This window comes from Podarcis melisellensis (assembly GCF_964234715.1).
Source record: "Podarcis melisellensis genome assembly, chromosome: 3".
NCBI lineage: Eukaryota > Metazoa > Chordata > Lepidosauria > Squamata > Lacertidae > Podarcis > Podarcis melisellensis.
In genome coordinates this window covers 50,089,848-50,099,808 of record NC_138530.1, presented here as the reverse complement: position 1 = coordinate 50,099,808, position 9,961 = coordinate 50,089,848, and positions in this window count along the sequence as shown.

The following is a 9,961-nucleotide window of genomic DNA, read 5'->3' as shown; positions in this document are numbered from 1 at the left end:
AAAAGCAAAACCATCGCAAAAAATCCATGAAATAAACAACCAAATGGGAATTAAAGCCTTCATTTCCACAGCTTAGAATTTCAACTGAAGTTCAGCCAAATGCCCTCTGAAATAAAACAGCCTTCACCAGCCTCCTAAATGCCAGCAAGGAAGAGGCACAGCCAAATGATAAAATCAGCCCCAGGGATAGACAAGAGCAGAGACCCTAAAGGGTAGAGAGGCATAGAGATGTGGGGGCAGGACTTGTGGGCATACATAAACAGGTTGACAAACAAGCCCAGGCAGGTCAACAGACTTGTTTGGTAAAGAGTTGCTTTATCAAATGTACTGAAAGGTGCCAGCAGGCTTAAACTAGGGAATGTGGCAGCAGGGTGCATTACTCTCTGCATCACTATTGACAGCTTGGAGAAGGATAAACAAGTAGACCTGAGCTTTGATGCACCACTATTCCCCACCAGTGATGGAGAGAAGGAAAGTCAACCCAGAAGGAGTTGGGTAATTTCAGAAGCCAGTAGAGGTCCTGCTAACCTTATCATGTCTTTTCCTGAGCAAGAAAGTTCTAACAGATGCTCACCTCACCCTTGTCTGTTCCCTCCAGTACTTAAACACCAGCACCCCATATTAGATCACATCATCTGCTTCTGGCCCGTTGTATCTTTCCCTGCCTGCTCCAGAACCTGGTCACTAGCCTGTTTGGACCATGCTATTTGACTCTACTAACCTCTGGCACTTAGGCTGTGTACACATTACCATTGCTGTGGCTCAAGCAGGCTCCCACCGCTGCTGCTTGCAGCCAAATACCCATGACGTTCACTACAATCCATCTGTATCCTGTAGCTTCTTGGAAAATACTCCTGTTTGATGTGCTTTCCCTCAATCCAGCTACCATCCAATTAGAAAACAGTGGCCAGTGTGTACATTTCAGGCAGCCATTGTACATGTGCAAATAACAGCTTCAGTGAATTGGAGTTTGGTGTGGGGAAATAAATCAGGTAATGCACATCCATAAATTTGGTTTGTATGCTAATATCTTAATCTATAGCCCACTTATAAAACAGTCACTCTCATACCCAATAGCTATAAAATGTATTTCCCCCCCTCAGATTAAATATGATATTCAGATGCATCAAATCCTGTTATATAACAGTAATGTTGATCACAGCTATTTTCACACAAAAGCATCCAAAACATAAATGCACCCAGGAACAGAATGTCCTGATTTTCATTTTTTAAACTATCAGTCCTGGAAGTCCAAGAAAACAGATGAAACATTGGACTTAAATATGAAAAAACTACAGAGAAACAGGTAAAATTGTCCCCATTATAACACTAACTGTACAGCCATCTGAATCACAGAACACCAAGCTATAATTTAGTAAGCAAAATATTTCTGAGTAAGAACCTACATTTCTGTTTTTTAATTCAGTTGTAATCATTGTTTTAAATGTCTACTTGTTGGATGTTTTTCAGTTGAGTTGTCTTCTTCAACAGCTTTCACATCAGTTATCATAGAAGACTTGCACTCAGCCAGACTCAGACTAGGTATGCATAGGAGCTTGAAATGCAGCGAGGTTGCCCTCTCCTCCACTGCATTTCAAATTGCATTGGCATGGTGTAGTACACATCAGTGTGGGGACAGGGATGTCTTCACCCAATGCACATGACCTGTTTGGTTTCTCCAACCCCCCCGAACACCTATTCCTAAAGCTGTCATTGTTGGATGTGCATTCATCTGTGCATGCATAGTGTGCATGCAAATGTACACACTTGGTTCAAGTGCTAAGTGAATGTGGCTCAAGTTTTCTAGTTGGATTGAAGCTAGTTTAAGGGGGAAAAGTGCATCAAACAGCAATATTTTTAAAGATACCGAAGAATCAAAACGGATTGTGGCTCACATTATGTGTATGTATCTTAAGAAACTAGAAGTCGGAGCACACTGGTTGCAGAGTAAGCAGTAATGTGTAAACAGCTCCAGATTAGTGAAAAGACTTGCTTTTTAAATAGCATTTAATAAAGCAGTGCTTGAAAATTCCACAGCCCTAGGAGCCTTCAGAAGATCCAGAGAGATCACTGAGGCTCACTGCAAAGCCGGAGAAAATGAAGGGAATCTTATTTAATGTGCTAGTGTTTCTGAATATGCCTCTATATATGTAGATATAAGAATGACATTTTTCAGGGCTTCTTACAGTGAAGAATATCTAAATATTAGAGAAGAGGAAGCAAATCAGGTCCACATCTCAGCTTGTTTTGATATTTCAGAGCTCCATTTCTATATAAACAAAAAGTGTAATAAATGTTTTGCTCATAAGTCAGAAAGCATGAAACAGAATTCCCCTACCCTCCTTACAAATAACAAAAAATAATTACAATTACCCTCCCCAGTTGCTCACAAGGATGTTCCATCAATTGCTACTGAAATCAACTGTATTAATTGCACTGTTATATAATCAAGCTCTGTTATAGAGGAATGTTACAGATACAAATGATCCAGACCACTGAACAATTTCCCTTCATCTCCATTTCTTCCCGTGTTTTACTGCTAGTCCAGCATTGGGCTCTAGCAGTGGTAGGTAACCTGTGGCCTTCCAGATGCTGTTGGATTCTGACCCCCAGCTTCTCCCATCATGGCAGTGTTTTGAGGGGCAATGCTGCTACCTCTAGGGAAAATGTGCCTATGCAGTTCTGGATACAATAATTCCCTCAAAGCCTTCATATAGCAACCCATGAGAGACTCAGCCAATGAAAGATTGAATGAGAGATATATTGTACTATGTCCACCTTGCAACGAGGCACCATCATGCTGTGACCAGCTGCCACAGGAACAGAAGTGAGGAAACTCACAATATGGTCTTGCTGTATCATAGGATAGGGAATGTAGATGGACCACCGATTGAACTCATTTGTGGATTGGTTGGGATGATTGGCGTGTTTTTGTTTTTTGCTGTTGTTTCTAGGCATTTTATGCTCCACACCTACTTCCTCTGCCAATTGCTTGCACTTCTCTGTTCTTATGCTAAAGGTTTGGTTTCCCTGTGCTGTTCCATTATTCCTAGCAACTGTTGTATATGACCTTAGGTTCCATTGCATCTATGTAATTTCACAGACTGCAGAACTCTGGTGACTGGCTCTATCATTGAATAATATTCACTTGTGATCACAAGCAAAAAAATTATCTGAGCTGTCCACTGGCCCAGAAAGGCACTCCCTCCAGGAAAATGCAGGGAGTTTGAGCGTGGCAGCCATTGTCAATAGGAGTGATCTCAAAGATCACGCTAAACTTCTTGTTGACTAGCTGGAGGTGTGTGTGTTTGTGAACATTAAAATAAATGCATAAATGCATTTAGAATTTTTCTCTCTCCCTTCCCCTCTGCGGGCGCCAATGAATACCCTTGAATAATTAACAGAATAATTAAGAGAGTATGTGCCCACTCAATTTATTGTCAAATATTATGTTTAGAACAGAGGAGCTTCTAACCTAAAAGGCAAATGTGTGGTTTTCTCTCTCTCCCCAAAACACACTTTAAAAGCACATCACCAAAGGTTTGCATTCAGAGAGTGTGGTTTCATGTGCAATTTTGAAATAATTATGTTTAAAAGACAATACCTTCACTCCCACATGTGGCAAGAGAACTGCTGTGTAATAATGTGACTAATTAAAGTATGCTTAAACCTTTTTTTTTTTTTTTTAAATCACACATTACAATTTCATCAAGGAAAAGCAAGCAGGAACATAGCAGATGAGAGTGTTATGAGGTCAATGATCAAAAGAAGAAAGCAACATGAGAATTTTTGGCATTTTCCAATTGTTACAAGGAAAAGCGTCTCTGAAAGCATTGTAGGTGCCAAGCTCAGCATCCTCTGATCCAGCGCAGAAAATGCTTCAAAGAACAAATTGCAATAACAATGTTGCAATTAATACGACAGAGAAAAATGAAGAACCTGGAAAAAGGAAGTTAAGAGCTCTTTGCAATGTACGTTTAGAATGTGTATCATAATTTCCTCTCTCTATCCCCCCAATGAAAGTACCTAAGAAAGGAAGATTTATTTATTGCTCTCCTGGGGGGGGGGGGGTTGAACACAAGTCACACAAAAGACCCCCTGCCCAAAATATCTTGAAGACTCCATTCAGGTGGTTGTTTTTGCCTCTCAGGAGTTGTGAACGCAAGAGATTAACCAACCCTAGAAAAAATTTAAAAACACTCAATAGAAAAACAGGATCCATTGACAAGAGGGGTCCCAAGTCTCCCTCTTCTACATTATACTAAGCTGTGTATATATGTGCACGTGGGCTGAAGGATACCTTCTTGTAAGGCTGACCAAAGTTGATGGACTAGATCAGTGTTTCCCAACCTTTTTTGGGCAAAGGCACACTTGTTTCATGAAAAAAATCTCGAGGCACACCACCATTAGAAAATGTTTAAAAAATTAACTCTGTGCCTATATTGACTATATATAAAGTAACTCTCTTTAATAGGCATCAAATAAACACAAAGAAAGTATTTTATAATTACTTTATAATGAAATAGTAAGTACCGTATTTTTCGTCCCATAGGACGCTCCGTCCCATAGGACGCACCTACTTTTTTTTGGGGGGGGGGGAAATAAAGGAAAAAATTTTCCCCTTTATTTCCCCCCCAAAACCAGGTCGGGGGACAGTGGGATGGCGGTGCTGCGCCTCCCCGCTGTCCCCCGAGCTTGTGGGGCTGGCCCATGTCTGCCTGGCGCGAGGGGCGCTCTGCTTCAGGGCGCCCCGCGCGTCGGGCGGCAGGCTACAGTCCGCAGCATGGGGAACCCTCTGTTTCAGGGCGCCCCACGCGCCCCCCGGGTGCGTAAGGCTTGCCAACACAAGCGCAGAGCACGGGGCGTCCTCCGAAGGGCGCCCCGTGGTCCTCGCTGCCAGCTGCCGCCCGCAAGCCTTGCGCTCCTGGGGAGAGATCCCCCGGGTGCGCAAGGCTTGCCGACACCAGCGCGGAGCACGGGGCATCCTCCGAAGGGCGCCCCGTGCTCCGCGCTGCCAGCTGCCGCCCGCAAGCCTTGCACTCCTGGGGGGAGATCCCCCGGGTGCGCAAGGCTGGCCAACACCAGCGCGGAGCACGGGGCGGCCTCCGAAGGGCGCCCCGTGCTCCGTGCTGCCGCCCGCAAGCCTTGCGCTCCCGGGGGGAGATCCCCCAGTGCGCAAGACTTGCCAACACCAGCGCGGAGCACGGGGCGTCCTCCGAAGGGCGCCCCGTGCTCCGTGCTGCCGGCTTCCGCCCGCAAGCCTTGCGCTCCTGGAGGGAGATCCCCCGGGTGCGCAAGGCTGGCCGACACCAGCGTGGAGCACGGGGCGTCCTCCGAAGGGCGCCCCGTGCTCCGCGCTGCCAGCTGCCGCCCGCAAGCCTTGCGCTCTCGGGGGGAGGTCCCCCGGATGCGCAAGGCTGGCCAACACCAGCGCGGAGCACGGGGCGTCCTCCGAAGGGCGCCCCGTGCTCCGTGCTGCCGGCTTCCGCCCGCAAGCCTTGCGCTCTCGGGGGGAGATCCCCCTGGTGCGCAAGGCTGGCCAACACCAGCGCCGAGCATGGGGCGTCCTCCAAAGGGCGCGCAAGGCTTGCCGACACCAGTGCGGAGCACGGGGCGGCCGGCCGAAGCGAGCGGCGATGGGATGTGGGAGGGAGCTCGCTCGCCGCCCCGCGTGTGCTCGCCGCCGCCGCCCCGCCTCTCGGCGCCCGCCTCGCCCGCCTCCCTCCCACGGCACACCAGGCAACGTCTCACGGCACACTAGTGTGCCGCGGAACACCGGTTGGGAAACACTGGACTAGATTGCACCTCACCTATTTCCATCTACTGGACTAACAGCTGAATGATACTTCAACACAGGGACACCTGAGAGCAATAAGCAGGTCCCACAGCACACACTGCCACGGCCACCAACACCTCACTGCCATTACAGTGGTACCTCGGGTTAAGTATTTAATTCGTTCCGGAGGTCCGTTCTTAAGCTGAAACTGTTCTTAACCTGAAGCACCACTTTAGCTAATGGGGCCTCCTGCTGCCGCCATGCCGCTGGAGCACGATTTCTGTTCTCATCCTGAAGCAAAGTTCTTAACCTGAAGCACTATTTCTGGGTTAGGAGAGTCTGTAACCTGAAGCGTACGTAACCTGAGGTACCACTGTACCTGCTCCCCCCCCCCCGCCTGCAATAAACTGTTGCCTGTGATGGACACCTCACTCTGACAAACAACCACCTGGAGCAGCTAGGAGTATGGCAACAATATTTACTTCCACTTTCTTGTACCACTACTTTCTGTTGTACAAACCTCGGTTGTCGAACATAATCCGTTCCAAAATGTTTGAAAACCGAGGCGCAGCTTCCAACTGGTTGCAAGAGCTTCCTGCACTCAAGCAGAAGCCACATTGGACATTCCAAAAAATATTCAAAAACCAGAGCATTTACATCTGGGCATGTACATTTTTGGCATTTGGGAGCCAAAACGTTCCAAAACAGAGTCATTTAGGAACCAAGGTTTGACTGTACAGTGGACGCTCGGGTTGCAAACATGATCCGTACGGGAGGCACATTCGCAATCCACAGTGTCCGCAACCGGCAGCACTGCGTCTGCGCGGGTTGCGATTTGGCGCTTCTGTGCATGCACAAAGTGTGATTTAGTGGTTCTACGCATGTGCGAGCGCTGAAACCCAGGAGTAACCCATTCCGGTACTTCCGGGTTTCGGCGCGTCTGTAACCCGAAAACACGCAGCCTGAAGCATCTGTAACCCAAGGTATGACTGTATCTGCTTACAGAATATTATACACACTCCAAAGGCAGGTGATCTCCTTTTTCCTGACATAGCACACTGCTTTAACTCACTCCAGTTGTGGAATGATTTGCAGCAATATTTTGGCGATAGTTCTCTCTGCCATTTTGTTTCTATATAAAAACCTGAATATATCGCTTAAAGGCATTTTCTTAAAGCATGTGAAATGTCCAACAAATTTTAATTCTAGTCTTCCTCAGGAGTAAGAAAATGTTATACCATCTTATTCTGTTGTCTTGACGCAGCTGGACAATTACAGAAGCTGCCACCAACATGGTGCCCTCCAGATGTTGTTGCACTCCAGCTCCCATTAGCCTCAGCCAGCATAGCCAATGGTCAGGGATGATGGGAGTTGTAGTCCAATGGCCACTGGTTGCCCATCACTAGCTAAGAAGTCTTAACTATATACGTACCTTTACTCATCCTGCACCTCTGCGTTTGGCTGTCTCATATTTTCTGCTTGTGGAGTACCAGAATCAGAATAATGGTATTGTCCAAAACATCTTGAGAGCTTTGTGTGTCTTTCAGTACTCCAGAAACAAACTGTTCTTTGCAGCTAAACCAGGCTGCATTTAATTTAGGAGGCTTCTTATACAAGAGTTTTACAGTTCAAAACAGAGAAGAAATACATATATTAAATATATCTAGAGTTATTAACATGTTTCCATCATTGCTGTTCATGGTACTTCAGTTCGATTAAAACTGTATTTTAGAGACAGACTCTTCCATCAGGAAGTTTCATAAACCACATATTATGGTAATATCTCACCTTATTTCAATAGCGATGCACCTAAACATTTAATGAAGAAGAAAATGATTATTTCCTTAAAAAATTGAATTTTATTGAATTTTTGCAGAAGTGCATTAGAAGTACTATTTCAACACTCTCCAAAAGACAGACATTTAACAGCAAGGGAGCTAAAGATTATTAACAGTCTAGCAAAACCTAATTTCTACAGTGACAATTTAAGTGCAGGCAATTTTCTGCTAACAAATAACCACAACAGGTTACCATATCTCTTGCAAGGTTAAGACTTAGTCATTATTTTGTCTTCTGAGTGACAGCAGATTATTATTACAGTGATAGGCACACATAAAATGAACAGCTAATATTCCCTTATTGATTTGTGAACCTGTAAGAGATTTAAGCAGACTAGCCCAGGGTTTAATCTCTCACCATAATCTTCCTCACGACAGGATTATAAAACAGACATCAATAACATATGTATGACTCTGAGGTCCTTAGAAGCAGGGCTGTGACTAGGGGGTGGTGAGGTGGCCCCCGCCAGGGGCACAGGCGATTGGGGGATGCAAAATCAGAAAAATATATATGTCCATAAATCTACTGATTATTGCCTCGTAAGAAATGGTTTTAAATAGAGGGTGAATTGAATGGGTGGGTGGGTGGGTGGGTATGGAGGGGAGGCAGAAAGAACAGCTAATTTGTCCGTGGCTAGGGGGCACAATCTGGATGCACCTAGCTTCGGCTCTGCTTAGAAGAGGAAAATATAGGTGTTTTAAATGTCCAGAGCTTTAAAAACTGATTTTGGCTTTTTATATTAATATGTAATTAATGTTCATTTGTATTGGCATGAGATTTGTGATGAAGCCAGAATGCTCCCGAGCCTAAAACCAGGGAGGTTCAAGCCATAATGCAGGTTGGATGGCAGCTAGAACATAAATTGTATTAGGCAACTGGACACATGTTAAGAGTAAAGTCACACCTGATGTGTGGCCATCAAGGCCACAAACACTATGCCACATGGCAAGAGGACTGCTGACATCTGTCCTAGGGAATGGAGTGTTGGAAATGTTGAGGGTCTGCTGTGACAAGTTTGTCAGGCGCTTCAATGAGGAACTATTGCTAGCTCTTCATGCTGAGTTGAATGCTGCTGTTATTACAAAGCCAGTTGAGATGTCTGCTGCAACATACTGCATGATTTGGTGAGATCAGCTTCAGTTAATGAGGCTTGAGGACTTGAACGAGGTTGTTGTCATGGTTCAGGCCAAAGCATACTTTCTCAATCCTTGCCCAGCATGCCTTATTTGAGCTACCCAGTGTGAGACCAGTAGTAATGTATATTTACATGAGATGGTGCATGACACCCTGAGGAAAGCAGAAGTTTGACTGCTCCTAAAAAAAGTCATTGTTGGAGCATGAGATACTTAACAACCAGTTCAGTCACAAATGCCTTTTCTGAGCAAGATGCTTGAGAAGGTAGCAGTATTTCAGCTGCAGACACTCTTGGAGAAAACGGATTAAGCTGACCCATTTCAGCTTGGGTTCAGCCATTTGGTGACAAAATTTGTTCTGGTCACCCTTATGGGTGACCTTATTTTTTGGGGTGTGTGTGTGAGGAAATACAAACTTGCCACTCTCAGATGTTTTCTATACTATTGACGATATATTCCTATGAGTCGGTGACACTGTTTTACAATGATTCCGCACCTACTTAAAGTCCACTTGACTTATTTATGAGAATAACATCAATTATTTGCTTCAGATGTCCTGTAACAATGTATTTTATTTCTTTTTTTTTGGTACAGACTTTCCCTGCTCTAAGACTAGATCATGTTTTAGGTTTTTATGTTGATTTGCATTGTTTGCACACCACTTAAAGTTTCTTTAAAAATATTCAGCAGTTTAGAAATATTTTTAAACAAATAAATTAATAAATTATCAAGGTTATCCTCTACCTTTAGAGAAGAAACAGTCTATGGGAATGTGTCACTATTATTATAACAGTATTAAAGCTCATAAGAGGAAAAAGACCATCTGCAAAAGGGTGGTCAAGCTCCTTCAAATGAACAGCTTGCAATAGTTCATCAAATTGTTTTAATTTAACGGCATACAAGCTAATAAACTTAAAGAGAAAAAATGGCACTGAACAATTTTATTGAAGAAAAACAGTAAGTAATTTGTAGATTGTAGTTTTATTGGTACTAGTCACTAATCAGACAAATCAGGAACCCATGTTTCTGTGAAAGGTCTCATTTAAGGCACTGATTACTGGCTTACAAAATCTATCAAAAAAATTATATACTGCTTGATTATAATAAAAACTCAGTGGTTTACAAGAAATATTAGAATTATTAATAAAAGCAATTAAAAACTTTAAAAAGATAATCGAAATTAACAGTAAAAGATTAAGGCACATCAACATCT